This window comes from Tamandua tetradactyla, chromosome 7 (assembly GCF_023851605.1).
Source record: "Tamandua tetradactyla isolate mTamTet1 chromosome 7, mTamTet1.pri, whole genome shotgun sequence".
NCBI classification, from domain to species: domain Eukaryota; kingdom Metazoa; phylum Chordata; class Mammalia; order Pilosa; family Myrmecophagidae; genus Tamandua; species Tamandua tetradactyla.
In genome coordinates, this window is record NC_135333.1 from 68,986,245 (window position 1) to 69,005,204 (window position 18,960).

The following is an 18,960-nucleotide window of genomic DNA, read 5'->3' on the forward strand; positions in this document are numbered from 1 at the left end:
TTTAGGACTTATCTGGATCAGGGACCCATCTGGAGGTTGTAGCTTTCTGGAAAGTTACTCTAATGCCTGGAACCCTTGTGGAATCTTATATATTGTCCTAGGTGTTCTTTAGGATTGGTTGGTATGGTCCTGGTTGGGGGTTTGCAGGTTATGATAGGTAGCAAGGTCTATCTGAAGCTTGCATAAGAGCAACCTCCAGATTAGCTTCTCAACTCTATTTGATCCCTTTCTCTGCCACTGATACTTTATTAATTACACTTCTTTCCCCCCTTTTGGTCAGGATGTAATTGTTGATCCCATGGTGTCACGTCTGGATTCATCCCTGGGAGTCCTCTCCCACGTCACCAGGGAGACTTTCACCCCTGCTTACATTGTTTTTTAAAAACATTTAATTTTGAAATATTTTCAAACTTACAGGGCAGTTATAAAAATAACACACACCCCATTAGAACCCCAACATACTCCCCCAACGATACCCAGATTCACCAATTTTAACATTTTGCCATATTTGTAATATTCTATTTCTCACTCTTTCAGTCTGTTTATCTGTCTGTCTTTCTATCTATCAATCCATTTCCTGAACATCTGAGGGTAGGTTTTGGAGAACATGCTCCTTGAACACTTAATACTGCCACACACATTTTCTAAGAACAAAGATTTTCACATATGTAACCACCTTAAGTGCAGTTATCAAGTTCAAGGAATTTAACATTAACAGAAAGCTTTCAGTCGATAGTCCAACTTTTTTCATATGTCTGAGTCATATCCTTTGTCCTCCCTTGCTAGATCCCATCCAAGATCATGTATTGCATTCAACTGTCACTGTTCTTTCTTTTCATTTTTTTTAAATTGTAGGAACATATATATATATATATAAAACATAAAGTTTTCCATCTCAACCTCTCCCAAGGATACCATTCTGCAAGATTAATCACATACACAATACTCACTCCATTGTCTTTTAAATATAGTTTGCTCACATGACAAAAGCTTAAACAATATGCTGTTTAGACTTGCATATTTTTGAGCTTTATAAAAGTGTAGCTTTCTAGCACATTTCTTCCTCTCAGTTTATGTTTCCAAGTCTTATTCATATTGCTGCACATGCTGGTGTTCATATATTTTCATTGAAATATAATGTACCATTGTGTGAATATAACAAATATTTCATAATTTAATACTGTCTTGTTGATGGAATTAGGAATTGTCCCTCCTCCCCCCCTTTTTTTTTGCTATTATAAACATCATTATGTGAATATTGTTGTGCTGGTTTCCTCTGTATATGTATAGGAGTTTCTCTAGGATATATACATCTAGATTAAACAGCTAAATTGTGAAATGTGAACATAATTTCCCGGCTTTGAGAGATGGTATCAACTTATTTTTCAATTTATACTCTTATCATCAATATCTGTGTCCATTGATTTACATTCCTTGTATTTTTACACTTAATTTTTGCCAACCTAGTAGGTGTACAATAGTATCTCATTGTGATTTTATTTGATATTTCTGAAATTATTAATACAGTTGAGCATCTTTTTATGCACTTATTAGCTTTTTGAATTTCCTCTTCTGGGAAATACCTGATTATTTCTGCTGTTGTTTATGGTTTTCTTACTGATTTTTGAGAGTTCTTTATATATTCTGGATACTAATCTGTTGATTAGGTATGCTGTAAATATCATCTTTTGAAGATATTTGCTTGTGGCCTGTTTTCACTTTTTTCATGAGGTATTTTGATTATCAGAAGCTCTTAATTTTAATATGGGCATATTTATCAACCTTTTATATTATTATGTTCTTTGCATCTTTATTTAAAAAAAACCAAAAACTCTCTAACCCCATATTTGGTGTGCTAGCTTTTTTTAGAATTTTTAAAAATATTTTTATTGTAAACAACAAACAATCATTCTTTTTTTAAAATTTTTTTTATTAATCCAAAAAAAGAAAAGAAATTAACACATTTAGAAATCATTCCATTCTACACATGCACTCAGTAATTCTTAGTATCATCACATAGATGTATGATCATCATTTCTTAGTACATTTGCATCGATTTAGGAAAAGAACTAGCAAAACAGCAGAAGAAGATATAGAATGTTAATATAGAGAAGAGAATTAAAATAATAATACTAATAAAAAAATATATATATAAAAAGGAAAAAGAAAAAAACAAAAACAAAAGATACAAACAAACAAATAAACAAACAAAAAACCATATTTCAGGTGCAGCTTCATTGAGTGTTCCAACATAGTTACATTACACTTAGGTATTATTGTGCTGTCCATTTTTGAGTTTTTGTATCTAGTCCTGTTGCACAGTCTGTATCCCTTCAGCTCCAATTACCCATTATCTTACCCTGTTTCTAACTCCTGCTGGTCTCTGTTACCAATGATATATTCCAAGCTGATTCTCGAATGCCGGTTCACATCAGTGGGACCATACAGTATTTGTCCTTTAGTTTTTGGCTAGACTCACTCAGTATAATGTTCTCCAGGTCCATCAATGTTATTACATGCTTCATAAGTTTAGTCTGTCTTAAAGCTGCATAATATTCCACCGTAGGTATATGCCACAGTCTGTTTAGCCACTCGTCTGTTGATGGACATTTTGGCTGTTTCCATCTCTTTGCAATTGTAGATAATGCTGCTATAAACACTGGTGTGCAAATGTCCGTCTGTGTCCTTGCCCTTAAGTCCTTTGAGTAGATACCTAGCAGTGGTATTGCTGGGTCGTAATCCATTCTGCCATTCTATGTCTTTCGATTGGGAAATTCAGTCCATTAACTTTTAGTGTTATTACTGTTTGGATAATATTTTCCTCTACCATTTTGGTTTTTGTATTATATATATCATATCTGATTTTCCTTCTTTCTACACTCTTCTCCATACCTCTCTCTTCTGTCTTTTCGTATCTGACTCTAGTGCTCCCTTTAGTATTTCTTGCAGAGCTGGTCTCTTGGTCACAAATTCTCTCAGTGACTTTTTGTCTATAAATGTTTTAATTTCTCCTTCATTTTTGAAGGACAATTTTGCTGGATATAGAAGTCTTGTTTGGCAGTTTTTCTCTTTTAGTAATTTAAATATATCATCCCACTGTCTTCTAGCTTCCATGCTTTCTGCTGAGAAATCTACACACAGTCTTATTGGGTTTCCCTTGTATATGACAGATTGTTTTTTTCTTGCTGCTTTCAAGATCCTCTCTTTCTCTTTGACCTCTGACATTCTAACTAGTAAATGTCTTGGAGAACGCCTATTTGGGTCTAATCTCTTTGGGGTGCGCTGCACTTCTTGGATCTGTAAATTTAGGTCTTTCATAAAAGTTGGGAAATTTTCAGTGATAATATCTTCCATTAGTTTTTCTCCTCCTTTTCCCTTCTCTTCTCCTTCTGGGACACCCACAACACGTATATTTGTGCGCTTCATATTGTCATTCAGTTCCCTGATCCCCTGCTCAAGTTTTTCCATTCTTTTCCCTATAGTTTCTGTTTCTTTTTGGAATTCAGATGTTCCATCCTCCAGTTCACTAATTGTAGCTTCTGTCTCTTTAGATCTACCATTGTAGGTACCCATTGTTTTTTCCATTTTTTCTTCTTTGTCCTTCACTCCCATAAGTACCTGTGATTTGTTTTTTCAGATTTTCTATTTCTTCTTTTTGTTCAGCCCATGTCTTCTTCATGTCCTCCCTCAATTTATTGATTTGGTTTTTGAAGAGTTTTTCCATTTCTGTTCGTATATTCAGCATTAGTTGTCTCAGCTCCTGTATCTCATTTGAACTATTGGTTTGTTCCTTTGACTGGGCCATATCTTCAATTTTCTGAGCATCGTCCATTATTTTCTGCTGGTGTCTGGGCATTTGATCAGATTTCCCTGGGTGTGGGACCCGGCTGGCTGAAAGGTTTTTCTGTGAAATCTCTGGGCTCTGTTTTTCTTTTCCTGCCCAGTAGGTGGCACTCGTGGCGCTCGTCTGTCTGCAGGGCCCACCAGTAAAAGATGCTGTGGCTCCTTTAACTTGCCAATCCGAACCTCGCAGTGGGCCAGGGAAACCGCGCGTGGAGGGGGGGTCGCCGGCCGCCGCGGCTTGGGGGAGTGCCAGTCCAAATTGCCCAGCTGGCCCGAGATGCCAAGCGTGACTGGAGGGCCCCGCTATCCAACGTTCCCAGTCAGACCGGGGAGCCACGTGCGTGGAGGGGACCCCAGTCACCAGCCGCCCCAGCCGGGAAAACGCGCGCCCCTCGGATATCTCACTGCAGCGGATTCTCCCTGCCCGTTCAGCTGTTCCAGAATGGGGTACGCTGTCTTTTTGGTCTCTGTTGTGGCTCCGGGAGCTGTTTCGTATTGTTTCTGTTTCTTTAGTTGCTTTTCTGGAGGAGGAACTAAGACCCGCGCATCTTACTAAGCTGCCATCTTCTCCGGCTCCACAAACGAGCATTCTTGACATACATTATTGACATGCTTGCAAACAGTGGCTCACAATATCATCACATAGTTGTGTATTCATCACCATGATCATTTTTGAATATTTGCATTGCTCCAGCAAAAGAAATTAAAAAAAGAAAAAACTCACATGCCATGCCCCTTACCCCACCCTCTCATTGACCACTAGTGTTCCAATCTATTCAGTTTATTTTACCCTTTGTTCCCCCTATTATTTGTTCATTTCTTATCCATACTTTTACTCTTCTGTCCATACCCTAGATAAAAGGAGCATCAGACACAGGTTTTCACAATCATGCAGTTACACTGCAAAAGCTATACATTATACAATCATCTTCAAGAAACATGACTACTGAAACACAGCTATACAGTTTCAGGTACTTTCCACTAGCCACTCTAATACACCATAAATTAAAAAGGGAATATCTATATAGTGCATAAGAATAAACTCCAGGAAGACTTCTCAACTCTGTTTGAAATCTCTTAGCCATTGACACTTTGTTTTTCTTTAATTTTTTATTAATTAAAAAAAATTATAAGAAAGAAACACAAACATTCCCAACACATACATTCAGCAATTCACAATATCATCACATAGTTGCATATTCATCATCATGATCATTCATCCTCATATATCATTATACAATCATCATCAAGAAACATGGCTACTGGAACACAGCTCTACATTTTCAGGCAGTTCCCTCCAGCCTCTCCATTACATCTTGGATAACAAGGTGACATCTATTTAATGCATAAGAATAACCTCCAGGATAATCTCTCGACTCTGTTTGGAATCTCTCAGCCATTGACACTTTGTCTCATTTCACTCTTCCCCCTTTTGGTCGAGAAGGTTTTCTCAATCCCTTGATGCTGGGTCTCAGCTCATTCTAGAGTTTTTCTCAATCCCTTGAATGAGTCTCAGCTCATTCTGGGATTTCTGTCCCACGTTGCCAGGAAGGTCCACACCCCTGGGAGTCATGTCCCACATAGACAGGGGGAGGGTGGTGAGTTTGTTTGCTTTTTTGGCTGGAGACAGAGGCCACATCTGAGCAACAAAAGAGGTTCTCTTGGGGGTGACTCTTAGGACTAAATTTTAAGTAGGCTTGACCTATCCTTTGTGGGGTTAAGTTTCACATGAACAAACCCCAAGACTGGGGGTTCAGCCTATAGCTTTGGTTGTCCACACTGCTTGTGAGAATATCAAGAATTCAACTTGGGGAAGTTGAGTTTTCCCCCTTTCTCACCATTCCAGAAGGGGACTTTGCAAATACATTTCCATTCACTGAAAATCACTCTGGGATTCATTAGGGCATCACTTGGACAAACCAACAAAATCTCATGTCCTATCCAAAGTTCCATGTACTTAAGGTGTTCAACCAACTATCTACATAAGTTATATTAGGAGATGCACTAGTCAAAATATAAATTTGTACCAAATAAGTATGTTTTGCTTTAGTCTCACACATAAGTTGAAATTTTAAAATATTAATTACCATCTATTTTCAGCACCCTGCAGTAATGACATTCTTTTGTTCTTCCTCATGCAAAAACATTTTTTAATTTGTACATTTAGTCACTATCATTATACACTCTAGGCATTCTTAGATTACACCATCTCAATCTTTATCATCTATCTTTCTTTGTGATTTCATTTATGCCCCAGCCCTCCTCCCTCTATCATTCTCACATGCAGCTTCATTCAGTGTTTTAACATAATTGTATTACAGTTAGGTAATATTGTGCTGTCCATTTCTGGGTTTTTATATTCAGTCCTGTTGCACAATCTGTATACCTTCAGCTCCAATTACCCTATATCTTACCCTATTTCTATCTCCTGATGGTCTCTGTTAACAATGAAATATTCCAAGTTTATTCACTAATGTCAGTTCATATCAGTGAGACCATACAGTATTTGTCCTTTTGTTTTTGGCTAATCACACTCAGCATAATGTCCTTAAGGTCCATTCATGTTGTTACATACTTTATAACTTTATTCTGTCTTACAGCTGCATAATATTCCATCTTATGTATATGCCACAGTTTGTTTAGCCAACCATCTGTTTTTTTTTAATTTATTTATTAATTTAAAAAATTAAACCAAATAAAACTTCAACATATGTAATCAGTAATTCACAATAGCCAACCGTCTGTTGATGGACATTTTGGCTGCTTCCATCTCTTGGTAACTGTAAATAATGCTGCTATAAACATTGGTGTGCAAATGTCCATTTGTGTCTTTGCCCTCATGTCCTTTGAGTAGAGACAGCATATAGGTGGGTCCTGTTTTGTAATCCATTCTGCCAGACTATGTCTTTTGATTGGGGAGTTTACTCCATTAACATTCAGTGTTATTACTGTATGGGTAGTACTTTCTTCTACTATTTTGCCTTCAGGATTTTATATGTCATATCTAATTTTCCTTCTTTATACCTTTACTCATAGTCTTCCTTTCTACACTCTTCTCCACACCTCTCTCTTCTGTCTTTTTGCAGCTGTCTCTAGTGCTCCCTTTAGTATCTCTTGCAGAGTTGGTCTCTTGGTCACAAATTCTCTCAGTGATTTTTTGTCTGAAAATGTTTTAATTTCTCCCTCATTTTTGAAGGACAATTTTGCTGGATATAGAAGTCTTGGTTGGCAGTTTTTCTCTTTTAATAATTTAAATATATCATCCCACTGTCTTCTTGCCTCCATGGTTTCTGCTGAGAGATCTACACATAGTCTCATTGGGCTTACCTTGTATGTGATGGATTGCTTTTCTCTTGCTGCTTTCAAGATTCTCTCTTTCTCTTTGACCTCTGACATTCCGATTAATAAATGTCTTAGAGCATATCTATTTGGATCTATTCTCTTTGGGGTACGCTGCCTTCTTGGATCTGTAATTTTAAGTCTTTCATAAGAGTTGGGAAATTTTCAGTGATAATTTCCTCCATTAGTTTTTCTCCTCCTTTTCCCTTCTCTTCTCCTTCTGGGATACCCACAACATGTATATTCATGAGCTTCATATTGTCTTTCAATTCCCTGAGTCCCTGCTCATATTTTTCTATTTTTTCCTTTTCTTGCCAGATTTCAGATGTTTCGTCCTCCAATTCACTAATCCTATGTTCTGTCTCTCGAAATCTACCATTGTAGGTTTCCATTGTTTTTTTCTTCTCTTCTACCTTGCCTTTCATTCCCATAAGTTCTGTGATTTGTTTTTTCAGACTTTCAGTTTCTTCTTTTTGCTCATCCTTTGCCTTCTTTATATCCTCCCTCAATTCATTGATTTGGTTTTTGATGAGGTTTTCCATGCCTGTTCGTATATTCTGAATTAAATGTTTCAGCTCCTGTATGTCATTTGAATTGTTGATTTGTTCCTTTGACTGGGCCATATCTTCAATTTTCCTAGTGTGATTTGTTATTTTTTGCTGGCATCTAGGCATTTAATTACCTTAATTAGTTTATTCTGGATATTGCTTTCACTTCTTTTACCTAGGGTTTTCTTGCTGGATGAATTTGTTGTCTGTTTTTTGACACTCAGTTCAGCTTTATCTGGACCTCTAGCTTAAGTTTTGTTTAACAGATGAGAATTTTTCAGTACTTGTTTTCTTGTTTTTTGCCCTGCTTGTATGGTGCCTTTTCCCCCCACCCTTAGTATGGTCTGCTTAGGTATTATAGACCCCAGCCGGATTTTCCCAGACCAAACTGGCCTCCTATCAGAAGAAAAGAGTCACCTGCGTCGATTTTCCCTGAGGGTGAGACCCAGCAGTTTGAAAGACTTTCCTGTGAAGTCTCTGGACTCTGTTTTTCTTATCCTGCTCAGTATGTGGTGCATGTCTGCCTGCAGGTCCCGCCAGTGTAAGATGATGCTGTACCTTTAACTTTAGCTGACTCTCCCTGCTGGGGGCATGGTGGAGACAGAGAAGAGGTTGTAGGCTGGTTTTAATGGCATCAAATTACCAAGCCCTGGTGTCTGAATTCCTTGAGGGAGGGATTCCACCTGAGTTGGGCTTCACCCCTCCCCTGGGGAAGGTACAGGCTCCAGACAAGCCCTCAAATGGGCTTGTTTCTGCCTATGCCTGGGGCAGTTGTAGCCTGAGAAGTCCTGCCGCTATAGCCAAAGGCAGTCAAGCCTTTGTAGAAACACAGCCACAAAAACCTCTGTTTCCTTCTCTTTTTTTCCCCTTTTTTTGCCCCCTTGGCACCTGGGCAAAAATGAGCAGCCTCTGCTTTGACCAGGTTCACCTAAGCGGGGGACCTATTTTTAGTAGTCAGAATTTGTTAATTAATTCCACAATTGGCATTTGATTGTGTTCAGTCCCTGCTGCTGGTAAAGTTCCTTTCCTTTCCCCTCTGGGAAGCAGCGTGTGGGGGAGGGGCACCGGCTGCCGTGGCTTGGGAAACTCATGGTTCTGGCGGGGGCTCGCAGCCAGTCCAGGTGGTTCAGACTGGGGTATGCTGTGTGTCCGGTCACAGGAGCTGTTCTGTACTGTTTCTGGTTATTTAGTAGTTGTTCTGGAGGATGAACTAAAATACACACATTGTTAAGCTGCCATCTTGACCCAGAAGCTGGTGTGCTAGTTTGAATCTTAGCAGACTCCAGAAAAGCTATGTCCTTTAATCTTCATTCAATATTGCTGGCTGGGAGCTTTCTGATTGTCCCCATGGAGATGTGACTCACCTGATTGTGGGTATTAACTCTTGATTAGAGGGAGATGTGACTCCACCCATTCCAGGGGTCTTGATTAGTTTACTGGAATCCTTTAAAAGAGGAAACATTTTGGAGAGTCCCTTAAGAATGATGAGAAACACAAGAGACCACATAGCCAGAGACCATTGGAGATGAAGGAAAATGTCCGTGGAGGAGCTTCATGAAACAAGAAGCCTGGAGAGAAAGCTAACAGAGGCCTCCATGTTTGCCATGTGCCTTTCCAGTTGAGAGAGAAGCCCTGAACTTCATCAGCCTTTCTTGAGTGAAGGTAACCTCTTGTTGTTGCCTTAATTTGGACATATTTATAGATTTGCTTTAATTAGGACACTTTCATGGCCTTAGAACTGTAAACCAGCAACATATTAAATTCCCCCTTTTAAAAGCCATTTCATTTCTGGTATATTGCATTTGCAGCTCGCAAACTAGAATATTTGGTCAGTAAAATATTCTCAAAAGTTTTAAAATTTTGCTCTTTATGCTTAAAACCTAAATTTTCCTAAAACTGACTTTTGTGTCTGATGTATTATATGATGTATAAGGATCTATTTCTCATTTTCAATATGGAAAATCAATTATTCTAGCCCCATTTATTAAATAGTCCTTGTTTTCTGCCTGATCTGCTTTGTTATCTCTGTTGTGTATCAAAGTTCCATATACACCTGGATTTGTTTCTGAACACTCTCCGTCATTCCATCGGTCAACTTTTTAAAACCTGCATGCTAAGACACTTTCTGAAATCCCATAGCTTTAAAATAAATTTACATCTCTCCAATAGCATATATCACCCTTCCCAATATACTCTTCTTCATCAATAATATCTTGGCCTTAGCTGTATCTGGGAATCAGCTTGTCAAATTCCTCCAGGTTTTTATTGGAATTACATTGAACCTAATGTCCAATTTGAGGCAAACTGACATCTTTTTTATATTGAAACTTCTTATCATGGATTTGAGATATCTCTCCATTTATTTAGGTTGTCTTCAGTGTCTTTCAATGAAGTTGTATCATTTTCCACATACAGTTAATGCATGTCTTTTGTTAAATTTATTCCTAGGTACATCATCATTTTCTGTATTATGGCAAATGCACATTGTTAAAGATTACATTTTCCTGGAGTTTAGTTTTCTCTGTTAAAATAATGTGGATTGTTGGTATGTTCTCAATTAAAGCTTATAAAAAGTTTTCCTTTAAAAAATATCACATTTTTGAACTTTTTTGTGTAAAAAACAGGCTTATGAAAAATGCAATTGACTTGGAATATTGATTTTATAGCCAGCCACCTTGACAAGCTTTCTCTTCTTATTTATAATAATTTTTCTATAGAGTTTTTCAATTTTCTACAAAGACAATCATATCATCTGCAAATGATGGCAGTTTTGCTTTCGAATGATGGGACTTTAATTTCCTTTTCTTGCACTGGCTAGAACCTTCAGCACAAATGTTTAATAGACACTAGGATGGTTGGCATCCTTGTTTCATTCCTTGTTTTAAAGAGACTGACTCCAGTATTTTCACAGTAAGAATGGTGTTTGCTGTTGTGTTTTCTGTTGTTTTGTTTTTACAATTTTTATCAAGTTTAGGAGAATTTCTTTTATTCCTAGGTTACTAACAGTTTTCTCTTTTCATAGATGAGTGCTGAGTTAAATGCTTTTAAAAATCCACATAAAAATAAGTGCAATATAACAAAATATAATGAATACTTAAAAAGGCAATACCTTTTAATACCTGGCTGCAGACAGATGGGTGACTGATTCTGCCAGGGCAAATGATGTCAGGGTTGGTAAATTAGTGGGAGAAGACAAATATGTAAACAAATACTATGAAGACAACAAGCAGTTTTTTGGCCGTCATCAGTGAGTTAAATATACTACTGAAATGAATGGCAAGAACACATTTTGGGATGGGGATCAAAGCATGGTGTCCCCTGAATGGCATTGTTGGCTTTACTGCATGAGTGATGATCCTCCAAAAACAAAACCACTTACTGCTCATAAACTCATTTGGGCAAACTATGAATTCAATGTGAGTGGCACTTCAGAATAATATGTACCTTATTCCACCATTAGAAGATTCAGGAGTGGGTCATACCTTCAAAACCTTACCAGCAAAGACAATGAAAAATTGTTTTGACATGTAAAATATGATCTTTTCATGTAATTACACTTTTACTGTTTACATTAAACTTGATTAAAATTGTGTGACCACAAGCAGTGTGGACAACCAAAGCTGTAAACTGAGCCCCCAATCTTGGGGTTTATTCATATGAAATTTAATCCAACAAAGGATAGGTCAAGCCTATTTAAAATTAGGCCTAAAAAAAAAGAAAATAAATAAATAAATAAATAAAATTAGGCCTAAGAGTCACCCCCAAGAGAACCTCTTTTGTTGCTCAGATGTGGCCTCTCTCTCCAGCCAACACAACAAGCAAACTCACCACCCTCTCCCTGTCTATGTGGGACATGACTCCCAGGGGTGTGGACCTTCCTGGCAACGTGGGACAGAAATCCTAAAATGAGCTGAGACTTAAGATCAAGGGATTGAGAAAAACCCTAGAATGAGATGAGATTCAGCATCAAGGGATTGAGAAAACCTTCTCAACCAAAAGAGGGAAGAGGGAAATGAGAAAAATAAAGTGTCAATGGCTGAGAGATTCCAAATAGAGTCGAGAGGTTATTCTGGAGGTTATTCTTACACATTAAGTAGATATCACCTTGCTATTCACGATGTAATGGAGAGGCTGGAGGGAACTGCCTGAAACTGTAGAGCTGTGTTCCAGTAGCCATGTTTCTTGAAGATGATTATATAATGATATAGCTTTCACAGTGTGACTGTGTGATCGTGAAAACCTTGTGTCTGATGCTTCTTTTATCTACCTTGTCAACAGACGAGTAGAACATATGGAATAAAGATAAATAATAGGGGGAACAAATGTTAAAATAAATTTAGTTTGAAATGCTAGTGATCAATGAAAGCAAGGGATAAGGGGTATGGTATGTATAATCTTTTTTTTCCTGCTTTCGTTTTATTTCTTTTTCTGTTGTCTTTTTTTTTTTTTTTTAGGAAAGGAAGGAAAGACAGAGAAGGAAGGAAGGATGGAAGGAAGGAAGGGAGGAAGAAAGGGAAACATTTTTAAACATTTTCTTGTTTTATTATATTTTGTTTGTTTGTTTGTTTTTTACATGGGCTGGGGCCGGGAATCGAACCGGGGTCCTCCGGCACGGCAGGCAAGCACTCTTGCCCGCTGAGCCACCGCGGCCCGCCTCTGTTGTCTTTTTATTTCTTTTTCTGAATTGATGCAAATATTCTAAGAAATGATGAATTATGCAACTATGTGATGATATTGTGAATTACTGATTATATATGTAGAACGGAATGATCATGTGTTAATGTTTTAGTTCGTTTGCTGTTAATTTTTTTTTATTAATTAACAGAAAAAAAGAAATTACCCCAACATTTAGAAATCACACCACTCTACACATGCAATCAGCAATTCTCAACATCATCACATAGATGCATGATCATCGTTTCTTAGCACATTTGCATCGGTTTAGAAGAACTAGCAACACAACAGAAAAAGATATAGAATGTTAATATAGAGAAAAGAAATAAAAGTAATAATAATAGTAAAAAAAACACAAAAAACAAAAACAAAAACAAAAAACCTATAGCTCAGATGCAGCTTCATTCAGTGTTTTAACATGATTACTTTACAATTAGGTATTATTGTGCTGTCCATTTTTGAGTTTTTGTATCTAGTCCTGTTGCACAGTCTGTATCCCTTCAGCTCCAATTACCCATTATCTTACCCTGTTTCTAACTCCTGCTGGACTCTGTTACCAATGACATATTCCAAGTTTATTCTCGAGTGTCCGTTCACATCAGTGGTACCATACAGTATTTGTCCTTTAGTTTTTGGCTGGACTCACTCAGCATAATGTTCTCTAGGTCCATCCATGTTGTTACATGCTTCATAAGTTTATCCTGTCTTAAAGCTGCATAATATTCCATCGTATGTATATACCACAGTTTGTTTAGCCATTCTTCTGTTGATGGACATTTTGGCTGTTTCCATCTCTTTGCAATTGTAAATAATGCTGCTATAAACACTGGTGTGCAAATGTCTGTTTGTGTCTTTGCCCTTAAGTCCTTTGAGTAGATACCTAGCAATGGTATTGCTGGGTCGTATGGCAATTCTATATTCAGCTTTTTGAGAAACCGCCAAACTGCCTTCCACAGTGGTTGCACCATTTGACATTCCCACCAACAGTGGATAAGTGTGCCTCTTTCTCCGCATCCTCTCCAGCACTTGTCATTTTCTGTTTTGTTGATAATGGCCATTCTGGTGGGTGTGAGATGATATCTCATTGTGGTTTTGATTTGCATTTCTCTAATGGCCAGGGACATTGAGCATCTCTTCATGTGCCTTTTGGCCATTTGTATTTCCTCTTCTGGTAGGTGTCTGTTCAAGTCTTTTTCCCATTTTGTAATTGGGTTGGCTGTCTTTTTGTTGTTGAGTTGAACAATCTCTTTATAAATTCTGGATACTAGACCTTTATCTGGATCACAAATGATCATATTTGGATATGTCGTTTCCAAATATTGTCTCCCATTGTGTAGGCTGTCTTTCTACTTTCTTGATGAAGTTCTTTGATGTACAAAAGTGTTTAATTTTGAGGAGCTCCCATTTCTTTCTTTCTTTCTTCAGTGCTCTTGCTTTAGGTTTAAGGTCCATAAAACCGCCTCCAATTATAAGTTTCATAAGATATCTCCCTACATTTTCCTCTAACTGTTTTATGGTCTTAGACCTAATGTTTAGATCTTTGATTCATTTTGAGTTAACTTTTGTATTGGGTGTGAGATATGGGTCTTCTTTCATTCTTTTGCATATGGATATCCAGTTCTCTAGGCACCATTTATTGAAGAGACTGTTCTGTCCCAGGTGAGTTGGCTTGACTGCCTTATCAAAGATCAAATGTCCATAGATGAGAGGGTCTGTATCTGAGCACTCTATTCGATTCCATTGGTCGATATATCTATCTTTATGCCAATACCATGCTGTTTTGACCACTGTGGCTTCATAATATGCCTTAAAGTCCAGCAGCGCGAGACCTCCAGCTTCGTTTTTTTCCTCAAGATGTTTTTAGCAATTCGGGGCAACCTGCCCTTCCAGATAAATTTGCTTATTGGTTTTTCTATTTCTGAAAAATAAGTTGTTGGGATTTTGATTGGTATTGCATTGAATCTGTAAATCAATTTAGGTAGGATTGACATCTTAACTATATTTAGTCTTCCAATCCATGAACATGGTATGCCCTTCCATCTATTTAGGTCTTCTGTGATTTCTTTTAGCAGTTTTTTGTAGTTTTCTTTATATAGGTTTTTTGTCTCTTTAGTTAAATTTATTCCTAGGTATTTTATTCTTTTAGTTGCAATTGTAAATGGGATTCGTTTCTTGATTTCCCCCTCCGCTTGTTCATTGCTCATGTATAGAAATGCTACAGATTTTTGAATGTTGATCTTGTAACCTGCTACTTTGCTGTACTCATTTATTAGCTCTAGTAGTTTTGTTGTGGATTTTTGTGGGTTTTCGACGTATAGTATCATATCGTCTGCAAACAGTGATAGTTTTACTTCTTCCTTTCCAATTTTGATGCTTTGTATTTCTTTTTCTTGTCTAATTGCTCTGGTTAGAACCTCCAACACAATGTTGAATAATAGTGGTGATAGTGGACATCCTTGTCTTGTTCCTGATCTTAGGGGGAAAGTTTTCAACCCTTCCCCATTGAGGATGATATTAGCTGTGGGTTTTTCATATATTCCCTCTATCATTTTAAGGAAGTTCCCTTGTATTCCTATCTTTTGAAGTGTTTTCAACAGGAAAGGATGTTGAATCTTGTTAAATGCCTTCTCTGCATCAATTGAGATGATCATGTGATTTTTCTGCTTTGATTTGTTGATATGGTGTATTACATTAATTGATTTTCTTATGTTGAACCATCCTTGCATACCTGGGATGAATCCTACTTGGTCATGATGTATAATTCTTTTAATGTGTTGTTGGATACGATTTGCTAGGATTTTATTGAGGATTTTTGCATCTGTATTCATTAGAGAGATTGGTCTGTAGTTTTCTTTTTTTGTAATATCTTTGCCTGGTTTTGGTATGAGGGTGATGTTGGCTTCATAGAATGAATTAGGTAGTTTTCCCTCCACTTCGATTTTTTTGAAGAGTTTGAGGAGAGTTGGTACTAATTCTTTCTGGAATGTTTGATAGAATTCACATGTGAAGCCGTCTGGTCCTGGAATTTTCTTTTTAGGAAGCTTTTGAATGACTAATTCAATTTCTTTACTTGTGATTGGTTTGTTGAGGTCATCTATTTCTTCTTGAGTCAAAGTTGGTTGTTCATGTCTTTCCAGGAACCCGTCCATTTCATCTAAATTGTTGTATTTATTAGCGTAAAGTTGTTCATACTATCCTGTTATTACCTCCTTTATTTCTATGAGGTCAGTAGTTATGTCTCCTCTTCCATTTCTGATCTTATTTATTTGCATCCTCTCTCTTCTTCTTTTTGTCAATCTTGCTAAGGGCCCATCAATCTTATTGATTTTCTCATAGAACCAACTTCTGGTCTTATTGATTTTCTCTATTGTTTTCATGTTTTCAATTTCATTTATTTCTGCTCTAATCTTTGTTATTTCTTTCCTTTTGCTTGCTTTGGGGTTAGTTTGCTGTTCTTTCTCCAGTTCTTCCAAGTGGACAGTTAATTCCTACATTTTTGCCTTTTCTTCTTTTCTGATAAAGGCATTTAGGGCAATAAATTTCCCTCTTAGCACTGCCTTTGCTGCATCCCATAAGTTTTGATATGTTGTGTTTTCATTTTCATTTGCCTCGAGGTATTTGCTAATTTCTCTTGCAATTTCTTCTTTGACCCACTTGTTGTTTAGGAGTGTGTTGTTGAGCCTCCACATATTTATGAATTTTCTGGCACTCTGCCTATTATTGATTTCCAACTTCATTCCTTTATGATCCGAGAAAGTGTTGTGCATGATTTCAATCTTTTTAAATTTGTTAAGACTTGCTTTGTGACCCAGCATATGGTCTATCTTTGAGAATGATCCATGAGCACTTGAGAAAAAGGTGTATCCTGCTGTTGTGGGATGTAATGTCCTATAAATGTCTGTTAAGTTTAGCTCATTTATAGTAATATTCAGATTCTCTATTTCTTTATTGATCCTCTGTCTAGATGTTCTGTCCATTGATGAGAGTGGTGAATTGAAGTCTCCAACTATTATGGTATATGTGTCTATTTCCCTTCTCAATGTTTGCAGTGTATTCCTCACGTATTTTGGGGCATTCTGGTTCGGTGCGTAAATATTTATGATTGTTATGTCTTCTTGTTTAATTGTTCCTTTTATTAGTATATAGTGTCCTTCTTTGCCTCTTTTAACTGTTTTACATTTGAAGTCTAATTTGTTGGATATTAGTATAGCCACTCCTGCTCTTTTCTGGTTGTTATTTGCATGAAATATCTTTTCCCAACCTTTCAGTTTCAACCTATGTTTATCTTTGGGTCTAAGATGTGTGTCCTGTAGACAGCATATAGAAGGATCCTGTTTTTTAATCCATTCTGCCAGTCTATGTCTTTTGATTGGGGAATTCAGTCCATTAACATTTAGAGTTATTACTGTTTGGATAATATTTTCCTCTACCATTTTGCCTTTTGTATTATATATATCATATCTGACTTTCCTTCTTTCTACACTTTTCTCCATACCTCTCTCTTCTGTCTTTTTGTATCTGACTCTAGTGCTCCCTTTAGTATTTCTTGCAGAGCTGGTCCCTTGGTCACAAATTCTCTCAGTGACTTTTTGTCTGAGAATATTTTAATTTCTCCCTCATTTTTGAAGGACAATTTTGCTGGATATAGGAGTCTTGGTTGGCAGTTTTTCTCTTTTAGTAATTTAAATATATCATCCCACTGTCTTCTAGCTTCCATGGTTTCTGCTGAGAAATCTACACATAGTCTTATTGGGTTTCCCTTGTATGTGATGGATTGTTTTTCTCTTGCTGCTTTCAAGATCTTCTCTTTCTCTTTGACCTCTGACATTCTAACTAGTAAGTGTCTTGGAGAACGCCTATTTGGGTCTAATCTCTTTGGGGTGCACTGCACTTCTTGGATCTGTAATTTTAGGTCTTTCATAAGAGTTGGGAAATTCTCAGTGATAATTTCTTCCATTAGTTTTTCTCCTCCTTTTCCCTTCTCTTCTCCTTCTGGGACACCCACAACATGTATATTTGTGCAGTTCATATTGTCCTTGAGTTCCCTGATACCCTGTTCAAATTTTTCCATTCTTTTCCTGATAGTTTGTATTTCTTTTTGGAATTCAGATGTTCCATCCTCGAAATCACTAATTCTATCTTCTGTCTCTTTAAATCTATCATTGTAGGTTTCCATTGTTTTTTCCATCTTTTCTACTTTATCCTTCACTTCCATAAGCTCTGTGATTTGTTTTTTCAGTTTTTCTATTTCTTCTTTTTGTTCAGCTCATGTCTTCTTCATGTCCTCCCTCAATTTATTGATTTCGTTTTTGAAGAGGTTTTCCATTTCTGTTTGTATATTCAGCTTTAGTTGTCTCAGCTCCTGTATCTCATTTGAACTATTGGTTTGTTCCTTTGACTGGGCCATATTTTCAGTTTTCTGAGCGTGATCCGTTATCTTCTGCTGGCATCTGGGCATTTAGTCAGATTTCCCTGGGTGTTGGACCCAACAGGTTGAAAGATTTTTCTGTGAAATCTCTTGGTTCTGTTTTTCTTATCCTGCCTAGTAGGTGGCGCTCGTGTCACACGTTTGTCTGCGGGTTCCACCAGTAAAAGGTGGTGTGGGTCCTTTAACTTTGGAAAACTCTCGCCGTGGGGGAGGTTCGCCAGCCGAAGCGGCTTGGAAGAGTACCAGCCGGCCCGGGGGTCCGAACGCAGGAAGGGTCGCCGGCCGCCGCAGCCTGGGAGAGCCCCTGACCGAATTTCCTAGTCGGCCTGGGGTGCCAAGCGTGGTGGGAGGGTGCCAGCCGCCGCAGCCCGGGAGAGTGCACCATTCCCAGCTGGACCAGGGAGTCACGTGTTTGGAAGGGACCCCCCCGGTCACCGTTCTCCGCGGTCTGGGGATTTCTGACCCAACTCTCCCAGTTGGTCCGGGGGGCCTCGTGTAGTGGGGGCGCCAGCCGCCGCGGCCCAAGGGGACCGCCTGCCCAATTCTGCCAGCTGGCCTGGGAAGGAGGAAGGGAGGGACTCCGGCCGCTTGCCATCCCGCCCGGGAAACCTGCTCCCCTCGGTGATCTCACCGGAGCTGGTTCTCCCAGACAGTCACCCGTTCCAGGATGGGTGCGCCATGCCTTTGATCTCCGTCGTGCCTCTGGGAGCTGCTCTGTATCATCTCCACTCCCCCAGTAGCTGTTCTGGAAGAGGAAAGGTGAGGGTGGCAAGGCTGTTGAGGCCGGTGGCGGAGGAGCCGGTGAAGGCGGAAGAGGGCACGGTGGTGGTTGCAGAGCCACCGGAGCAGGAGGAGAAAGGGAAGGATAAGATGGCAGATGGAGCGCCGCCGGAGCAGAAGGGGGAAAGAGGAGGGCAAGATGGCGGCGGGAGCGCCGCTGGCAGAGAAAGAAGGAGAGGAGGGCTGGCTGACTGGCGGCGGGAGCGCCGTGGGCGGAGAAAGAGGGAGAGGAGGGCTGGCTGGCTGGCGGCGGGAGCACTGCGGGAAGAGACAGAGGGAGAGGAGGGCTGGCTGACTGGCGGCGGGAGCGTCGCGGGTGGAGAAAGAGCTGTTGTTAATTTTTTTTTG

The 18,960-nt window shown here is 38.6% G+C and overlaps 1 protein-coding gene across 2 annotated transcripts in view; it reads left to right on the forward strand.

The window, feature by feature from the left end:
* Nucleotides 1–18,960, forward strand: part of COPS7A (COP9 signalosome subunit 7A) — a 57,662-nt gene that overhangs the window by 24,585 nt on the left and 14,117 nt on the right. The window lies entirely within an intron of this gene.